This window comes from Musca autumnalis, unplaced genomic scaffold, assembly GCF_047663935.1.
Source record: "Musca autumnalis isolate F117 unplaced genomic scaffold, ASM4766393v1 scaffold_3, whole genome shotgun sequence".
Classification (NCBI taxonomy): domain Eukaryota; kingdom Metazoa; phylum Arthropoda; class Insecta; order Diptera; family Muscidae; genus Musca; species Musca autumnalis.
Window position 1 is genome coordinate 104,512,502 of NW_027411866.1, and position 19,007 is coordinate 104,531,508.

The 19,007-nt window shown below is 34.8% G+C and overlaps 1 long non-coding RNA gene across 2 annotated transcripts in view; it reads left to right on the top strand.

Moving 5' to 3' along the window:
* Positions 1 to 19,007, top strand: part of LOC141397275 (uncharacterized) — a 48,643-nt gene that overhangs the window by 9,015 nt on the left and 20,621 nt on the right. The window contains exons 2-3 of one of the 2 annotated variants that reach the window (XR_012411349.1): positions 9,516 to 9,596; positions 9,669 to 14,191. This is a non-coding gene — a long non-coding RNA (uncharacterized lncRNA). Of the gene's footprint in view, positions 1 to 9,515; positions 9,597 to 9,668; positions 14,192 to 19,007 lie in introns of those variants that run through there. The other variant, XR_012411348.1, reaches the window with a different exon arrangement.

Below are 19,007 nucleotides of genomic sequence, written 5' to 3' on the forward strand. Positions count from 1 at the left end.
CGAAGACTAAATACCAAATTTCAACAATTTTGGTATGATAATGTGGCTCAAACCTTCAAAATACCGAAAATCGGGAGGTACCGTTGTGTGGGAGCTATATCAAAACGTGAACCGATAGATATAGAGTAGTTGAAGCTTCTGTACCAAATTAAAAAGCTCCATATTAAATATTGAGAACTGTATCTGGAATTCAACGGACCTGTAGTGTGATTCTCTAATGCCGGCCATACACTAACTGCCAAACTACACTGCCAAATGAACCCCTTGCATACGTGTGTGATTGAATAGTGTGTGGCATGCCTTCAATCCATTTTTCAGAAATGATGAATTTTCCTCCAAAAGCACGATTTTGAGTTCAAATTTTCAACAATTTTTAATTTCCTCAGAAGCAGTATTTGTTATTTTCAAAAAATGTCTGTCGATTGTTTGGAAAATAAACAAAATTCATCGGATTGAAAGGGGTCCATTTACAAAATCAAAACTATTTTGATTTCAATCCTTCTTAAAATACTCACACATACATTGATAAAAATTTCAAAATTTACTAATACTATTACAAATGCTGTCGTGCATGCCCATAGTGTATGCTCGGCATAACTCATTTTTCGAGATACCGACAAATGTCGGTAAAATTAAAATGCTTATAAATTCGGTAATTAACGATATTTTTCGGTAATTTAGCTACCAAGAGAAAGTAGTCGTAAAGTTCTACCGATAGCAAGAGTGTTGTCAACTTTCAACTTTTTATTCATAATTTTGCGTTTTAATTTTACCGATTTTTGTCGGTAACTCAAAAAATGTGTTAGAGAATCGCACTACTGGCTAAATACTTTGTAGGGTCTCCGACGAATATTTCGAAGTGTTACAAACGGAATGACAAAATTAATTGTACAGTACGGTATACAAATATATACCGTTTTGGAATAATCTTCCGATTACATATATTTAAGCCTTTGTTGTTGTTTTTTTACTGAATAACAAATTTTTATTTTTTTTTTCTTAAAAAATATTAAAAAAGTACCTTTTCAATGAAAAAAGTACCATTTTAGTACTGTTTAAATTTTTTAATTTTCCATCCCTGCTGTGTGCTAGCACACAGGTAAATTGTGAGAACGTACTCTTAGTTTTTTGTGAACCATAAACAATTAAAAGTTTATGAAATTTTTTATTTATATTTTTTAATAATTTGCATTGTGGACGATTTTAGACAACATTAATGTTTAAAAAATGTTGAAATAAGTAATGAAACATCAAGAAAAATTAAATATTAATTCTCTCTTAAATTTGCCTCTCTCTCGATTTTGCTCAGCCTTGGTCTATACTTTTATTAGTCTATGGCAGTGTGAGGCAGAGAACATTTTTGGGTCTCTCTTGTGCTCTCAATGAGCGTAAATTTGTTGTTGTTCACAACGTGTTAGCATCTACACAGGCTGTGAGCTATAACAAATTTACGCTCACTTAGAGCACATTGGCTCTCTTGTGAGTCACAATGCCTCCTCCTGGTCTATGGTAACAGTGTTCAATTGGGGTCCCACGTGCTGTCGGTGTGTGTCAATTTGCTCACTCATACAATTAGACAAGGGAAAATTTCGTCACCATAAATGCCCGAAGACGTAACCCACAAAACCAAAACTATACAGGAGAAGCAAAAAACGGTATAAAATTAAAAACTGTTTTATGGAATATTAATCTTATGAAGGCGAGTATATGAGATATTATCGATCATATACGAAGGGGAATTAGTAGTGAAACCAAAACCGCTGAAGTGCTTAGTTTTGAGATCCTCAATTACAACAAAATCTGCAATATTATGCCATTTTCCGAAATGCCATTTCTTGAATAGCATCGTTGTTTTTGAACGTAGAAGCTTGACGATTTGTTTTTATGTTCTGAAAACACAGCCAACATTTTTTGAAATTTTTATCAAATTCGAGCCTTTTCTGATCCGGCTGCATGATTAAAAAGCTGGAATATGAGCTCATTTTTATACCCTCAGCATTTATGCTAACGAGGGTATATGAAGAAAAGACAAAATTTTTTAGTTTTCCATAAAAAAAAATATTAAATTTTTTTTTTAAGCTACATGAAAGATTTTTGGTACATAGATTGGGAAAAAAATGCCATTCTTAAATCTGTTCGTGATACTAATTTCGGTTGTTGCGCGCAAAAGTTATGGCGGTTTCAATTCTGATAAAAAGAAAAAAATCTTTTAAAGACTCTAATCATTATATTGAGAAACTCTCTTAATTAGGGGCTCCCTACATACTATATGTTTCCTGAGGTCCCATAACTTTAGTGAAAAAGTTGTGCATTTTCGCGGAAATTAGGAAAGAATTCCAAACAATTGGTAGTTTGCAACTTGTTTTAATAAAATTCAACCTGCTTATGCCTCTGAAAAATATATATAAAATATGTACGTAATCTAAACATCGCGACGATTCAAATGAAACCAAAACTATACAAATCCGTTTAGTGGTTTTCATATTATAGCGAAAACAAAAAAATATATTGAGGAAATTTATAAAATATTTGTAAGAGAAAATATTTATTAAAATTTATTTTGTGAGTTAGTTGAACAAAATGTAAGAAAAATAGGTCGGAGTTTTTCTTCTATTTTAGTTAAATTTCACGCAATAAATCACATTTTTTATTCTAATCACTTCTCGAAAACACGCTAACATCTAGCAGAAGATATGGATATCTTTCAAAAAAATGTTGGGTTCCTTTAAATGGGGTATACTCTTGAAATAAAATTGTATCGGGTAATGTTCATTTTGAAATGCGTGTAAATCGCGAAATCCTCAAAATCACTTGATGCGCATGCGGTTTACCAATACAGCGAATTCTTCTCTTTTAATTTGTACACATTTGCCAGGATTTACCTTGGCCGCTAAGATGTAGCATCGTCTGCAGTTTAGTGTGCAACAAACTGTATAACGCTTATATTTTGCACAAAGTGCATACACTTTTTATGCGCATCCGATTTCACTATCAACCCTGAAAAAATACATCGATCTAAACATATTTCAATAAAATCCATCAAGAACCGTGGATGTAGCATCACACAGTATTTTTTGGATAAATCGGATACAGCTCCCACGCCACTAAATTTTTCAAACCGCTGTTTTCGCACAAACGTGAGTGATGATTCACTTTCTTCATTGAAATGGAAACGATCCACATAAAACGCGAATTAGTCAGCGATATTTTGAAAAACATTTTTTGCAAATTTTTCTATTTTTGCAGTAGCCATTTCCGCCGTTCTAGTAGATGGATTTTTATGATCTGTGATTCATATGATCCGGATCGTCGAAAAACTAAAATATCGCGGGGTACCAGCACACTCAAAACGATATAGTAAATACTGTACCCAAAAAATAGGGTTTTTAGAAAAAATATCACACTAAATTTTGGTCTTTGGCAGTAGATTACTCTGCTGCTGTGTGGGCTACATTCTCAATATACATATCAGATTATGCGAAATCGCGAGTTCTTTAATCCTATAATTGGTTTTTCGAAATATCCGAATGCGCGTCCCAGTTACATAAAAAATACAAAAAACACCTGAAATCCGGCTTCAAAATGTCAGCATCCATAAAAGGTGGATGCAGTGGAAATTTTGGAAAGTGATACATTAGAAGTGTAATCTTCATTTTGTATTCTCCTACTTTTACTTTGGACAGATGTCCGTCATTTGAATGGTTTAATCAGAAATCGAATAGCAATGTAAAAAACCTGTTTAGCTTCAACGTGTTTTACCTATGTTTTTTCCTTTACGCGGTCGTAACTACCACGTAAATTAATTTTTTTTTGCTAAATTTTTGAGCTTTGTACAAAAACATCTAAAATAATCCAGCAATAGTCATAGTTACTGGTAAACTACAATAGTTTGCGTATTATAATAGTGCAAACCTTGGCTTCATGGAAACTAAAAAATTTTGACTTTTCCTCATATACACTTTCATACGGGCAAAATGTGCCTCATCGAAATAATTGTTTTAGACCCCAGGTATGTTTGGACGAAATGTGTATCAGACAATTTGGAGTCGATGTAGCAATGTCCGTCCGTCTGTCTGTCTGGCTGGCTGGTGCGCACGATAACTCTCGAACGGATGAACCGATTTGGTCCAAAATTTGGCTTTCGCTATATTTTGTCTAAACTTAGTTTAAGTTCGAAGATGGGCTATATCGGTCCACTCCTCCGGTACCTCCCCCACAAAAGTGCGAAAATATTCGAAAAATTTGTGCGCACGATAACTCATCAAGGGAGTAACCGATTTGGTCCAAAGTTTGCACGTCGTGAAATTTCTACCAAACTTAGATGAGGTTCCAATATGGACTCAACCGGTCCACGCCTTCGGGTACTCCCACACAAAATTTCGGATAAGTTCAGAATAGGACCTGCTCTCGAATCGCTCCGACTTTTGTTGCAACAACTTGTATTCACTGACCTCCATACGACGGTACAAATTTCATCAGGGGCAAGTCCATACTTCCTGAGAAAATACCCTGAAAGATACAAAAAGCCCCTATGACACCGTGTTTAGTGGTTGGAACGCAAAATAATTCTCGAAGGGATCTGTCGATTCGGTCCAAAATTTGGCCTTTGTAATATTTTGTCCAAACATAGTTTAAATTCGAAGATATGCCATATCATTCCACTCCTTCAGGTACCAACCACCCCCACAAAAATTTTTTTCGGAAAAATTGTGCGCACGATAACTCTAATGTATCCACCAGATATAAATCAGGTTCAAATATGGACTATATTTGTCTACTCCTTCTGGTACCTCTCACACAAAATTTCAGATAAGTTCACTTCAAGACCTGCTCTCGAATCACTTCGATTTTTGTTGAAGCGATTTGCATTCGCTACATCCATTACGAGGGTAAAAGTTTTTTTCAGGGGCAAGTCCATATTTCTTGGGAAGACAGCCTGAAAGGTGTAAAAAACACCTATGTCACAATATGCGGCGGTCGGAAAGCACGATAACTCTCGAACTGTTCAACCGATATCACTTGAACGGGGCAACCAATTTGGTCCAAACTTTGGATCTCCTTATATTTTTTCACAATTTAGTTTAACTTCTAAAATGGCCCATATCGGTTCTCCCTAAGGGTATCCCACCCACAAAAGTTCAACATTTGTGTCTTAGTGCAGTTAATTCCTAATCCAGATTTTTATCGGCAAGTTCAAATGTCCGACTGACACTTTTTTACTTGTTTGATCATAAATGACTCCTTTGACGGGAGGAAAACGTAACCTGAGGGGACTCTTCTAAACAAATCACAAATAAGTCTTCCTCTGTATTAGTTTCGAATCATTATTGCCTATTTTCTGATGGTATATTAAGTCTTTTTCGAGTCGTCTTTTAATCATTTATTGGTGATTTGTTGATTAATTTGTAAATCTTTTTCGAGTCTTTTTTGAGTCGTGTAAATAATCGTTTATGAGTTTTTAGTGAGTCATTAATGAGTGCTTTTATCAGACGAAAAATTAAAAGAATTTTCCTTTTTATTCTTCTTTGTCTTTTGTTTCTTTCCTTTCCTTTCCTTTGTTTTCTTTTCTGCTTTGTTATGACTTTTAATTATCCCTTTATTATACTGTTTCTTCATTCACTTTCTTCATTTCACTTGGCAAAACCTGGGCATGTGTTGTCTTATACGTGATTTTTATATCAAAGTTTTGTAGAAAGTGTATATGAGAATTATATACAACCAAACATACATACATAATTCTAATCACTTTTGAAACACCTGCATGACCCTTTTTTGATTATGCATTTTTATACCCTCCACCATATGGAGGGTATAATTAAATTTGTCATTTGTAACACATCGAAATATTCGTCGGAGACCCTATAAAGTATATATATTATTGATCAGCATAAAATTCTATATCGATTTGACCATGTCCGTCTGTCTGTCTGTTGAAATCAAGATACAGCTCGCAATTTTAAAGATAGACAGTCAAAATTTGGTACAGAAGTGTTTATTACTTGCAGGATGGTTGGTATTGAAAATGGGATATATCGGTCCACGTTTTGATATAGCCCCCATAGAACGGTACCTCCCGAGTTTCGGTATTTTTAAGGTTTTAGCTTCATTATCCTACCAAAATGGAAAATGAAATTTGGTACGTAGTCTTCTTTAGGGGTATAAACATTTCCCCCAGAAGTTTGTCGGTATCGGTCTACACCTTCATATAGCCCCCATAGAACGGTACCTCCCGATTTTCGGTATTTTGAAGGTTTTAGCTTCATTATCACAACGAAATGGCTGAAATTTGGTACTTAGTCTACGTTGGTGGTATAAAACTATCCCCCAGAACTTTGTCGGTATCGGTCCATGCCTTCATATAGCCCCCATAGAACGGTACTTCCGGATTTTCGCTATTTTGAACGTTGTGGCCTCAATATTCCACCGAAATGGCTGAAATTTGGTATTTAGACATCGTTGGGGGTACACAAACTTCCCTTTTAAATTTGTCGGTATAGGTCCACGACTTCATATAGCCCCCATGGAAAGGTACCTCCCGATTTTTCGTATTTTGAAGGTTGTGTCTTCAATATTCCACCAAAATGGCTGAAATTTTGTATTTAGTCTGTACAGGTCCACGCTTTCATATTGCCCCATTTCTGACTAAAATTTGTCGGTTTAGGTCCACGTTTCGATATAGCCCCCATAGAACGGCACCTCGCGATTTTCATAATACTGAAGATTGTGACGTCAATTTCGGTTGGCTGAAATTCGTTATTTCGTCTTCCAAGAGTTATAAAATATTCCGGAAGAGTATTATCAGTAAAGGTCCACGTCTTCCTATTTCCCCATAGAAGCGTACTTCTTGATTTTCGGTATTTTTTAAGTTGTGGCTAACATTATCTTACCGAAATATAGGAAATTTGGTATTTAGTCTTCTTTGAGCCAAAAAAACTTTCCGTCAGAAATTTGTCGGTATAGATCGACGTTTTGAAATAGCCCCCATAGAATGGTGCCTCACATTGTTTTACCGAAATTGCTGAAATTTAGTATTAAGTCTTCTTCATACTCGTACACGAAAGGAAACTAATTATTCCATTTTACTTCAATACAACTTGTGGTGGAGAGTATAACAAGTTCGGCCCGGCCGAACTAAACGCCGTTATTACTTGTTCAATCTTCAGATGATCAAAATGTGTCAATAAATAACGAAAAAAGTCACATTTTAAACGCCTTTATTTGTGATTGCGTTTTACTTGTTTAATCTTCAGATGATCAAAATGTGTCAATAAATAACAAAAAAAGTCACATTTTAAAAGCCTTTTTCTAAGTCGATATAACCATGTCCGTCTGTCCGTCCGTCTGTTGAAATCAAGATACAGCTCGCAATTTTTATGATAGAGCTTTGTAATTTGGTATAGAAGTTTCCATTACTCCTAGGATGTTTGGTATTGCAAATGGGCTATATCGTTCCACGTTTTGATATAGCCCCCATAGAACGCTACCACCCGATTTTCGGTATTCTCAAGGTTTTAGCATTATTATCACACCGAAATGTCTAAAATTTGGTGTTTAGTCTTCTTTATGGGTATAGAACTTTCCATATGACATTTTTCGGTATAGGTCCACGCCTTCAAATAGCCCCAATAGAAATGTACCTCCCGATTTTCGGTATTTTGTAGATTGTGGCCACAACAATCAATCGAAATGGCTGAAATTTGGTATTTAGACTTGTTTGGGGGTATAGAACTTTCCGTATGCAATTTGTGTGTATAGGTCCACGCCTTCATAGAAAGGTACCTCCCGATTTTCGGTATTTTGTAGGTTGTGGCCACAATAATCCATCGAAATGGCTGAAATTTGGTATTTAGTCTTCTTTGGGGGTACAAAACTTTCCATATGAAATTTGTCGGTATATTTCCACGCCTTAATATAGCCCCCATAGAATGGAACCTCCCGACTTTCGGTATTTTGAAGGTTGTGACCTCAATATTCCCCCGAAATAGCAGAAATTTTGTATTTAGTCTTCGTTGGTGGTATAAAATTTCCCCCCAAAAATTTGTCGGTACAGGTCCAAGCCTGCATTTAGCCCCCATAGAACGGTACCTCCCGATTTTCGGCATTTTGAAGGTTGTGACCAAAAAACCCACCGAAATGGCTGAAATTCGTCTGTATAGGCACACGCTTATATATAGGCCCTATAGAAGTGTTCCTCCCGATTTTCGTATTTCTGAATGTTGTGACGTCAATATCCCACGGAAAGACTGGAATTTGTTATTTAGTCTCCCGTGGGGTTATAAAATATGTCAGAAGAGAATTTTTAGTATAGGTAAACGTCTTCCTATATCCATATAGAAGCGTACCTCTTAATTTAAGGTATTTTGAAGGTTTTAGTCACATTATCTTACCGAAATATAGGAAACTTGGTATTTTGTCTTCTTTGAGTCTAAAAACTTTCCGCCAGAAATGTGGAGGTATAGATCGATGTTTTGATACAGCTCCCATAGAACGGTACCTCCCGAATTTCCGCATTTTGAAGGTTAGCCAAATTGTTTTACCGAAATTGCCGATATTTGGTATTTAGTCTTCTTCCTAAACAAAAGGAAACTAATTGTTCCATTTTACTTCCATACATTCGTGGTGGAGGGTATAACAATTCGGCCCGTCCGAACTTAACGCCGTTCCTACTTGTTAATAATTACAGAGAGTCACTTTCAGGTCCCTTTCTGATCATACAAACGACTTAATCAGTTTTTGATCACCAAAAGGAGACTAACAAAAACTCCGCAATGTGATTTTTGAAATGGTTTCAGGATTATACCCACTCATATATGGATGCAGGTAGCAGTTAATTGCGCCTTTTTATTAAAGTACTCAAATTTAAGGTCAATTTATAAAATGAAATATAAATAAATAACTAAAATAACGTGAAAGTTAAAGATGGGGTCCTGTGTCACAAAGGACAACCTTTATGACAATAACATAATATTCAAAAATTGTTCTTAAAATAAGTTCTCTCGTATATTCCAGACAATTATTTTACGCGAGTCTTGAGCGTATTTGTTTGGAATTTCATAAGGGTTAGGTCACTATTGCTCTCAATATTATTGTCATAAAACTCGTTGAGAAAATGTGTTAATAAACTTGTCAACAAGCAGTCATTCAGATTTTTGTTGTACCTACATTGATATATAAAAAGATATCATCAAAGATAATCACAAGAATGTGTTGGGGGTAGTTGCAGATTTCAGAATTTGATATACACAGAGCTTGCAGACAACCACCACCCTGAATTTAACATGCTTTTTGTTAGGGTAGTATGTTTGTTTATTGTGCATTGCTGTTTTATAAGAATATACATATGTATTTGAACTTAAACAAATAATAAAGAGATCTGTAGTCGGAAGGGGTTGATATATCTGTAGTCAAGTTGAAAGGGGAACTTTTTGTGTAACATTTCAACAATTATTTCCATCTCCATTTACATGATTATTATAATTAAAGTATTTTTAACAACCTTTCAATTTGTTTTTCAGATCCCCCAAAATCGCCAAGTTGATGTGTGACCTTAGTGCTTAATTTTCCGTCCATCCATCTGAGTAAAGATATGTTAGCAGGTATGAGTCATTAAATAATAAATCTAAAATAAAAGTTCTTATTTTTACTTTCTTTTCATCTTTAAAACCAAGCGGCGACATTTTCTGCGGCATATGACATTTTCTCCTAAACAACATCAACTCTTATGTGTACTTTACACGATATGCTATTTTACATATGTGTATATAAAAAGTGACAACCCATATGTAAAAAACATAACGTGTAAAGTACCCATTACCTGCATGGCCTTAGCTCAAACTATTTTGAATGAATAGCACTGTGCTACACGATAAAATGCATGGGTTCTCATGCACCAATTCGGTTTTGTTAGAGTCCATGAAAGACGATCCAGATCCAGATCACTTCGTAAAGTGATTTTATAACGGTAACTATAGAGAAAAGTGACTTTCTTGGATTTTTAATTTTAAACGCGCATAACTTCTACATTTCACCACGTATCTTTACTATTTTTTTTCTTTCGTTAAAATATATGGAAGGTAACATTCGACCCTTTCAGCGAAAGAAAAAAATTTCTGTCCGTCCGTCTGTCTGTCTGGTTGAAGCGCACGATAACTCTCGAACGGATCAATCGATTCGGTCCAAAATTTGGCTGTCATAATATTTAGTTCAAACTTAATTTAAGTTCGAAGATGGGTTACTCCTTCCGTCACCCCCCCACAAAAGTTCGAAAATTTTCGGAAATTTTGTGCGTCAGATAACTCTTGTTGGGAGTTACCGATTTGGTCCATACTCTGCACATCGTGAAATTTATACCAGACTTAGATGAGGTTCCAATATGGACTCAATAAGTCTACTCCTTCAGGTACTTTCCACACAAAATTTCGGAAAAGTGCAGTTTAGAACCTGCTCTTGAATCGATTTGATTTTTGTGGTAACAGCTTGTATTCACTGCACGCCATACGACGGTACACGTTTCATTAGGGACAAGTCTATTCTTCCTGAGAAAATAATCTAAAAGTTGCAAAAAAAACCCTATGAAACCATGTGTAGTGGTTGGAGCGCAAGATAATTGTCGAACGGATCTGCCGATTCGGTCCAAAATTTGGCCTTCGTTATATTTTGTCCAAACTTAGTTTAAGGTCGAAGATAATGCATATCGGTCCTCTTCTTCAGTTCAACCCACAGAAATCACGAAAGGTGTAAAAAAATCCAATATGTAATGGCTGGAGAGCACTCTCGAACTAATTAACCAATTTGGTCCAAAGGTTCCCTTTCGCCATATTTTATCCAAACTTATTAATTTCAGTTCGAAGGTGGAGAATACCTCCCCAATATTTAAACCAGTAAGGAAAGGATCAAAGGATTCTCTTTCGAGTTGAGCTGTAAGGCCTTTAGAGATACATTGAAAAATTATGAGTCTACCGAAGTCCCACGCATCCAACCATTACACTACGTTTCACGGTTGGTAAAGCCGATCTTCAGGTGTATTAGGATGTTCTTGTGGCAGACGAAGGCAAAGCTTGGAAACTATTATATATATCGCACTTCATTAGATAAATGCATATGCGAAATTATGTAAATTTTTAGTGTGTGACTCAATTCGGTCTAGAAATAAGTGTGCCAAATTATATCGAAATCGGTTCAGATTTGGATATAGCTCCCATATATATTTTCGGCCGATTTCAAGTATTTTCTGTACCAAACACGCTATATATGTCCGATTTCAATGAAATTTGGAACGTGTGACAGAATTTGGTCCAGAAATAAATGTGCCAAATTATATCGAAATCGGTTCAGATTTGGATATAGCTCCCATATATATTTCCAGCCGATTTAGTAGACAATAATTGATGATCAAATCAAAAAAATAAAATCTTCTGATATAGAAGAGCAATTACTAATGATGTAGGAATAAAACTTACCGTAGTATTTGTGAACATTGAAAAATGGGATTACCAAATTAATTACATTAATTTCATATTATAAAAATAAACCAATAGATTAATTTAATAAATAAATAAAAATTTTAACCCTTAACTATAAAAATTATATATTAATTTTTACATATAACCAAGCAAGACTATAGGAAAAGTTTGGAGTTTCAATTAACTGACATAATTTTGCATATGCATTTATCTAATGAAGTGCGATATATATACTAGTTTCCAAGCTTTGCCTTCGTCTGCCACAAGAACATCCTAATACACCTGAAGATCGGCTTTACCACCCGTGAAACGTAGTGTAATGGTTGGATGCGTGGGACTTCGGTAGACTCCTAATTTTTCAATGTATCTCTAAAGGCCTTACAGCTCAACTCGAAAGAGAATTAATTAAATATCACTATAAATGGCCTTCGCCTTAATAAGGCAAAAATAAAAAATAAAATAAATATATTCGATATAATTTCGCACATTTATTTCCAGACCGAATTCAGTCACACATTCCAAAAATCATTGAAATCAGGCTTATATAGCGTGTTTGGTGCAGCAAATACGCGAAATCGGCTGGAAATATATATGGGAGCTATATCCAAATCTGAACCGATTTTGATATTATTTGGCACACATATTTCTAGACCGAATTGAGTCACACACTAAAAATTTCATCAAAATCAGACGTACATATATAGCGTGTTTGGTGCAGCAAATACGTGAAATCGGGTGAAAATATATATGGGAGCTATATCCAAATCTGAACCGATTTTCACCAAAAGCAATAGCGTTCTTCCTATGGCTGAAAAAATTATAGTCCCCAATTTTCAGCTGAATCGGACAAAAAATGCGACCTGTACGTTGCGAACAAAAATACGTGGACAGACGGACAGACGGACGGACATGCATAAATCGACTCAGAAAGTGATTATATGTATATCCCCAAAAGGAACTATGGGTCTATTTCGTTTCTTTTTGTATGTTACAAACAAATGCACAAAGACATAATACCCCTTACCACTGTGTGGTGTAGGGTATAAAAAATGTCACTAAAATGGTATGCACGATATCTCTTGAACGGGACAAACAATTTGGTCCCACCTTTAGATCTCCTAATATTTTGTCCAAATTTAGTTTAACTTCTAAAATGACCCATATAGGTCCTCTCCTTAGGGTACAAAAGTTCAACATTTGTATCTAAGTGCAGTTTAGGGTCTTTTCGAAGATTCTTTGTAAATGTATACCGAAGCTGTTTGTTGTGGTCCTGTTTACAGCGATATTTTGTTTTCCGTGCTTCCTGGCAAACTGGTCCAAAAGTTATATGATGACCCACTGAAATGACTAGTAGGCGCCATATCTATCGAAAAAATATGATCCACTTTCCTAATGGACTATGTTGGTCCATTCCTTTAAATACCTCCTACGCAACACACTAATCCACATTTTTGTGGGCAAGTTTAAGTTTCCAAAAAAGGACACAAAATTCTGAAAAGACCCTAAATACATTCGATCTGTCCCTAAATGAAAGTTTCAATTCATAGAGGCTGAAGGTATATCTCTGTAGGCAAAGCCGACTGATACTTTTTTACCTGTTTTTCTCTATCGTTTCTGTTATAAAATCACTTTACGAAGTGATCTGCAAAAACCATAAATATTTATGTACGTCTTCAATGGACTTCAACAAAACCTAATTGGTGCATTAGTACACCTGTATTTTTTGGTATAGCACAGTAATTATTATTATTGATTAATAATTATTAATTATAATTAATACATATATATCAGAAAGGAATATTAAACACATGTTAATAGAATATTTATTTTGAATAAAATGTGACAATTGTACATAATCTTTAAAGAACGCGATTCATTAGATTAATAAATAAATATTATATTTGTTTTAAGTTATATGTTATAAGTAACACTACAGTCCATAACGGTCTTTTCCACATACATAGATGTTATTGTACGATTAATCTGAATGTTGTGAAGACTCATTTAGTCATGCGCCTAAAAGTATGTAAGCATTATTACTTATCTTTCATTATTATATATTTTCTTTTACTATTGGATGGATTTGAAAACGCAAAATAAACCAATTTGGAGACATTAAAAATATAATTTTCACATTAAAAGATAATGCCCAGAAGCTTCTTCTTAAAATTTAATGATCACTTTTAACTTTAAGTTAAACGGAACGCTATAAATATGTTCGGAAAATCCAACCAATAACAAAAGAAGTTTTGTAACAACGGGGGTTAGGTTAGTTTGTTCAATTCAGTTGTATACCGACTTATTTGGTCTGGTCATACATAGTATTTTAATATTCAAATTACTTTTTTAAGTATTTCTTTTATTAGGCACGGTGCGCCTGAATTAACTTTAAATCGAAGGTGCTTACACATGGGATGTTTTTACGGTTATTGAAACTACAATATTCGTGAAAAAAGTCGCCATAGCGCTTTTAAAACGAAATCGTTAATCCAAACTAAATTTGAAACTGCAATGTTCATGAGAATATAAAAAAAAACAAAAAAGTCGCCAGAGCGCTCTAAAAATGTAAAAAAATGTAAATGTGTGTGTTTCAAAAACCGCAAAACCTTTCATTTAAAGTTGGTTCAGGCGCACCGTGCAGAATTTTGCTACGAATTTCCCACCCTTCAGATTTGTACAAAAACATTGTTATACTCATTTTCGCATTTTGTATTATTTTCAAAATCGGTCTGCGGTGTGCATCGGTAAAAAGATTTGAGATAATCTTTTATTAAAGTAAGACACGTGCTGAATTCATATTTTTAATATTGCATACGACTGCGGCATATTTTAAAAATAAAGTTTGCTAAACGGATACGCATAACAGTGTGGAGTAGTAAATGGTTTGTACATATAGCCACGAGAGTTTAAAGAGTTTTTGTGAATTCTTGAGGGATGAGAGAAATAAACCGAGGCGATTTCCGATAGTTTATATAGTTTATTTTGCGTTTCCCTAAAGCAAATCACTTTAAACATTTGTTGTTTTAAAAGTTATAACAAAAAAACTGTGATTAAGCTGAATTACTTGAGAAATAATAAGTGTGCAACAATATATTTTATGTAGACATACAAATATTAGGATGTATATTGTCTAGGACCTTGGTGGTATTCTGAATTTTTTGTCGTTATTGAAACATGTATGTATGTATATCTTTAAATCGCAAATTTTAAATTTTATAAATTTCTTTGCCGAAAAAAATAGATTTTTTTTATATTTATCGAAAGAAATATCATTTTATTCTTACACGATAAACATAAGAAAAATAAGGGCCTGTTTATGTATGTCGATAAGAAAACGAATGCGGAAAAAAACTACAAAATTTGAGTGTGTATTTCAAATTTGTTTTTTTTTTGTTTTGTTTTGAAGCAAAAGCAAATGAAATAATATTTCAAGAACTAAAGTTTGGGTGTCTTTCATGCGCACACATTTTCGTTTCGAAATACATAAACTGGGGGTTAGCCTTTAGGTTAAAGAGGGTATATGGGCAATATTTTTTGAAAATTTAACATGGCTTAAGTCAAGGTTTACCCCTTTACAACTAGAAAATTGTTGTTGTATGTTATACTAATTAAATGTTTTTGAACAAAATGAAATATTTTTAGAGTTGGCAAAAAATATTGGCTTTAAAAGTTAATTTGCTGTGTCTATATTTAAGAAGAGCGTATTATACCCCCCCACAACGAACTGTATTGAAGTGAATGGGACCAATTAGTTTAATTTCGTTTCTGAAGGTTCTAAACTCTTCCTTTTATTGCAGGAGTAGTACATACATATATCCCAACTGATAATACTCAATTCAAAACAGCTCATATGGGGCGTCATCGCTTTTCTGTTCCAAAACATGGACCAATATTTACAATTTTCCGAATTGTGCGAAATGCATAAAATTGGGCAATACCGGCTAGATCTAAATCCGGATATTCTGGGAGCACCGTTCTATGGAGGCTGTATAAAACATTGACATCTACCTGTAAATTTCTGGAGGAAAATTTTATAACTCCAGCGAAGATTTGAATACTAAAATTCTGTTATTTAGGTTAAATAATGTGGCTAAAACTTTCAAAATACCCAAAATTGGGAGCGACCGTTCTATGGGGCTGTATAAAGACATGGAACAATACCGGAAAATTTCAGGTGGAAAGTTTTGTACCACCAACGGAGACTACATATTAAATTTAACCCGTTTCGATGGGACATTGACGTCATAACCTTCAAAAGAAGATATGGACTTACACTGATAATTCTCTACTGGAATATTTTATACCCTCATGGAAGTCTAAATACGAAATTTCAGTAATTTCGGTTTTATATTGAGGTCACAACAATCCAAATATCGAAAACCGAGAGTTATGATTCCATATGGCTATGTAAGGCACAACTTTCAAACTACCGAAAATCGGAAGGTATCGTTCTATGGGGTCTATCTGAGGACGTCGACCTATACAGACAAATTTCAGGTGGAAAGTTGTAAACCCCCAGATTTAATCTTCTACCGAATTTTAGCCATTTCGTTGGGATATAGAGGCCACAACCTTCAAAATAGAGAAAATCGGGAGGTACTGTTCTATGGGGCTATATGAAGGCGTGGACCTATACTGCCAACGAAGACTAACTACCAAATGTCAATCATTTCGGTGGGATATTGAGGACACAACCTTCCACATACCGAAAATCAGGAGGTACCGTTCTATGTGGGCTATATGAAGACGTCAACCGATATCAACAAATTTCTGGTAGAAAGTTTTGTATTCCCATGCAAGACTAAATACCAAATTTCAGCCATTTCGGTGTTATAATGAGGCTAAAACCTTCAAAATACCGAAAATCGGAAGGTACCGTTCTATAGGGGCTATAGAGAAACGTGAACCGATATCGACAAATTTCTGGTAGAAAGTTTTATAGTCCCACACAAGACTAAATACCAAATTTCAGGCATTTCGGTGTGATAAGGAGGCTAAACCCCTCAAAATACCGAAAATTGGGATGTACTGATATAGGGCGGGTGCATCAAAAGCTGGACCGATACCGATAAATTTCTGGGGGAAAGTTTTGTATCCCAAAGGAGGACAAAATACCAAATTTCAGCCATTTTGATAGGATAATGTAGCTAAAACCTTAAAAATACCGAAAATCGGGAGATATCGTCCTATGGGGGCTATATCAAAACGTGGACCTATATAAGCGTTTTTGGTAGAAATGTTTCTTAAGGCCTCGACACATAAGAAGCATGGCATTCTTACTTAAGTCATATCTGGTAAATGACTAGAGACCAAGTTCGACCTAATTCAAATGCGATTCTGAAATCTTTTTATTAGGTCTTTTATCAGATATGACTTCAGCAAGAATGCCATGCTTCTTATGTGTCGAGGCCTTTAGCCTCTGGAACTACAAAATACCAAATTACAACCGATTCTGAGGTCAAATGGGAATAATACATTCTAAATATCTTTAAGTGACGCGTACTATATATGGGTCGCTATATGGGGGCTATACCAAAACGTGGACCTATATAAACTAATTTTGGTAGAAATGTTTTTTAGCCTCTGGAAACAAAAAACTACCAAATTACAACCAATTCGGTGGTCAAATGAGACAAATACCTTAAAAATTCCTTTCAACGAAGACGCGTCACGCGTCTGTCTCTTTGTATGGGGGCTATACGAAAACGTGGACCTACATAGCCCGTTTTCAATACCAAAAGTACTATGTACATACAAAAGATTCTACCATCCACCAACCATCCATCCGTTCGGACGCTAGGGTGATTTCCACAGACGGAGAGACGGACGGACATGGCTATATCGATATAGAATTACACGCTGATCAAGAATATATATATGGTTTGTAGGGTCTAAAATTATTATTTCGAGTAGTTACAAACGGAATGACAAACCTTATATACCCCTCACGGTATGGTCGAGGGTATAAAAAAATAGGTAAAAATGGGTTGAAGCCAGCGCGTTTTTTCTCTCGATTTGTGATTAAAACACACATTTCACGATTTTCCCGTCAAATGATGCTTCTAATTTTGTTCCGCAAACAGGTTTTTTCAAAAAATCATGTATAGGATTGTAGCATTCCCTATTTTGAATTATTTTATATATGTGTCGTACATGTAGTCTACACAGTTTCACAGCAATATGCACCCAAATTTTTCTAAAAATCATATTTTTTGCGGCCTAATTTTTACAATTGTCATTCAATTTCTTACAGCATTTCTTGTTTATGGAAATAGAAATTTAAAAACCTCACTTTTTGAAAAATAAAATGGGTTACATTAAAAAGCGAAAAGAAAAATGTATTTTTTTGTCATATCTCATTATGTGTCCAAAATAAGAGATTTTTCGATTTTTTATTGTTTTAATCAATAGTCGATCCACGTTCATTCTTCTTAAGACTTCATTGTTCGTTATTCGAGCGGTCCAGGGTATTTTTAAAATTCTTCTATATATCCACAATTCAAATGCCTCTATCTTTTTTTCATCTTTGGCTTTAATTATCCATGTCTCTGCTGCATATAGTAGTACGGACCATACGTAACATTTCACAAATCTGATTTTGGTTTGAATTCCGATATCATGGCTTGTTAGTAGCTTATTGTATTTATAAAACGCTCCTCTGGCCATCACTATTCGACATCGAATTTCATGTGATACGTCCCATTTGTCATTTATCAAAACCCCCAAATATTTGAACGTAGTTACTCTTTCAATTTCTGTATTGTGAATTGTCAGCGATGTGTTATTATAGATGTTCTTTCTGCTGATAATCATGTATTTTGTTTTTGTGATGTTAATTTTAAGCCCATATAGTTCGCTTACGGTTGTAAGTTTGTCTAATGCTTTTTGTAGGCCATTTATACTGCTTGCTAGAATTGTCGTGTCGTCTGCATATCGTATGTTATTTATTAGAACCCCATTTGTTCGTATTCCCATTTTCTCATTTTGCAAGGCCTCTGTAAATATTTTTTGGGAGTAAATATTAAATAAAAGTGGCGATAATATATATCCCTGTCTGACGCCCTTCGATATGCTGATTTCGTCGGTGAGTTCGCCGTTAACATCAATACATGCAGTCTGGTTCCAATACAAATTTTTTATACATTGAATTTCTTTTCCATCTATACCGATTGATACAAGTATATCAATAAGTTTATGGTGCTGGACTGTATCAAAAGCTTTAGCATAATCTATGAAACAGATAAAAACATCTTATTGCACATCACGGCAGTTTTGGATCAGCGAGTGCATGCTGAGTAGAGCTTCTCTGGTACCCATTCCTTCTTTGAAACCAAATTGTGACTGGCCCATATGGAGTTCGCATTTTGCATAAATTCTTCTATGAATAATTCTTAGGAAAATTTTCAAGACGTGGTTCATTATACTTATAAGTCTGTATTCATCACATTTCTTTGCATTTTTCTTCTTCGGGATGGTTATGAAGATTGATTTTAGCCAGTCTTGTGGGTATTGGCCGGTGTCATATATATAATTAAAAAGAGTAAC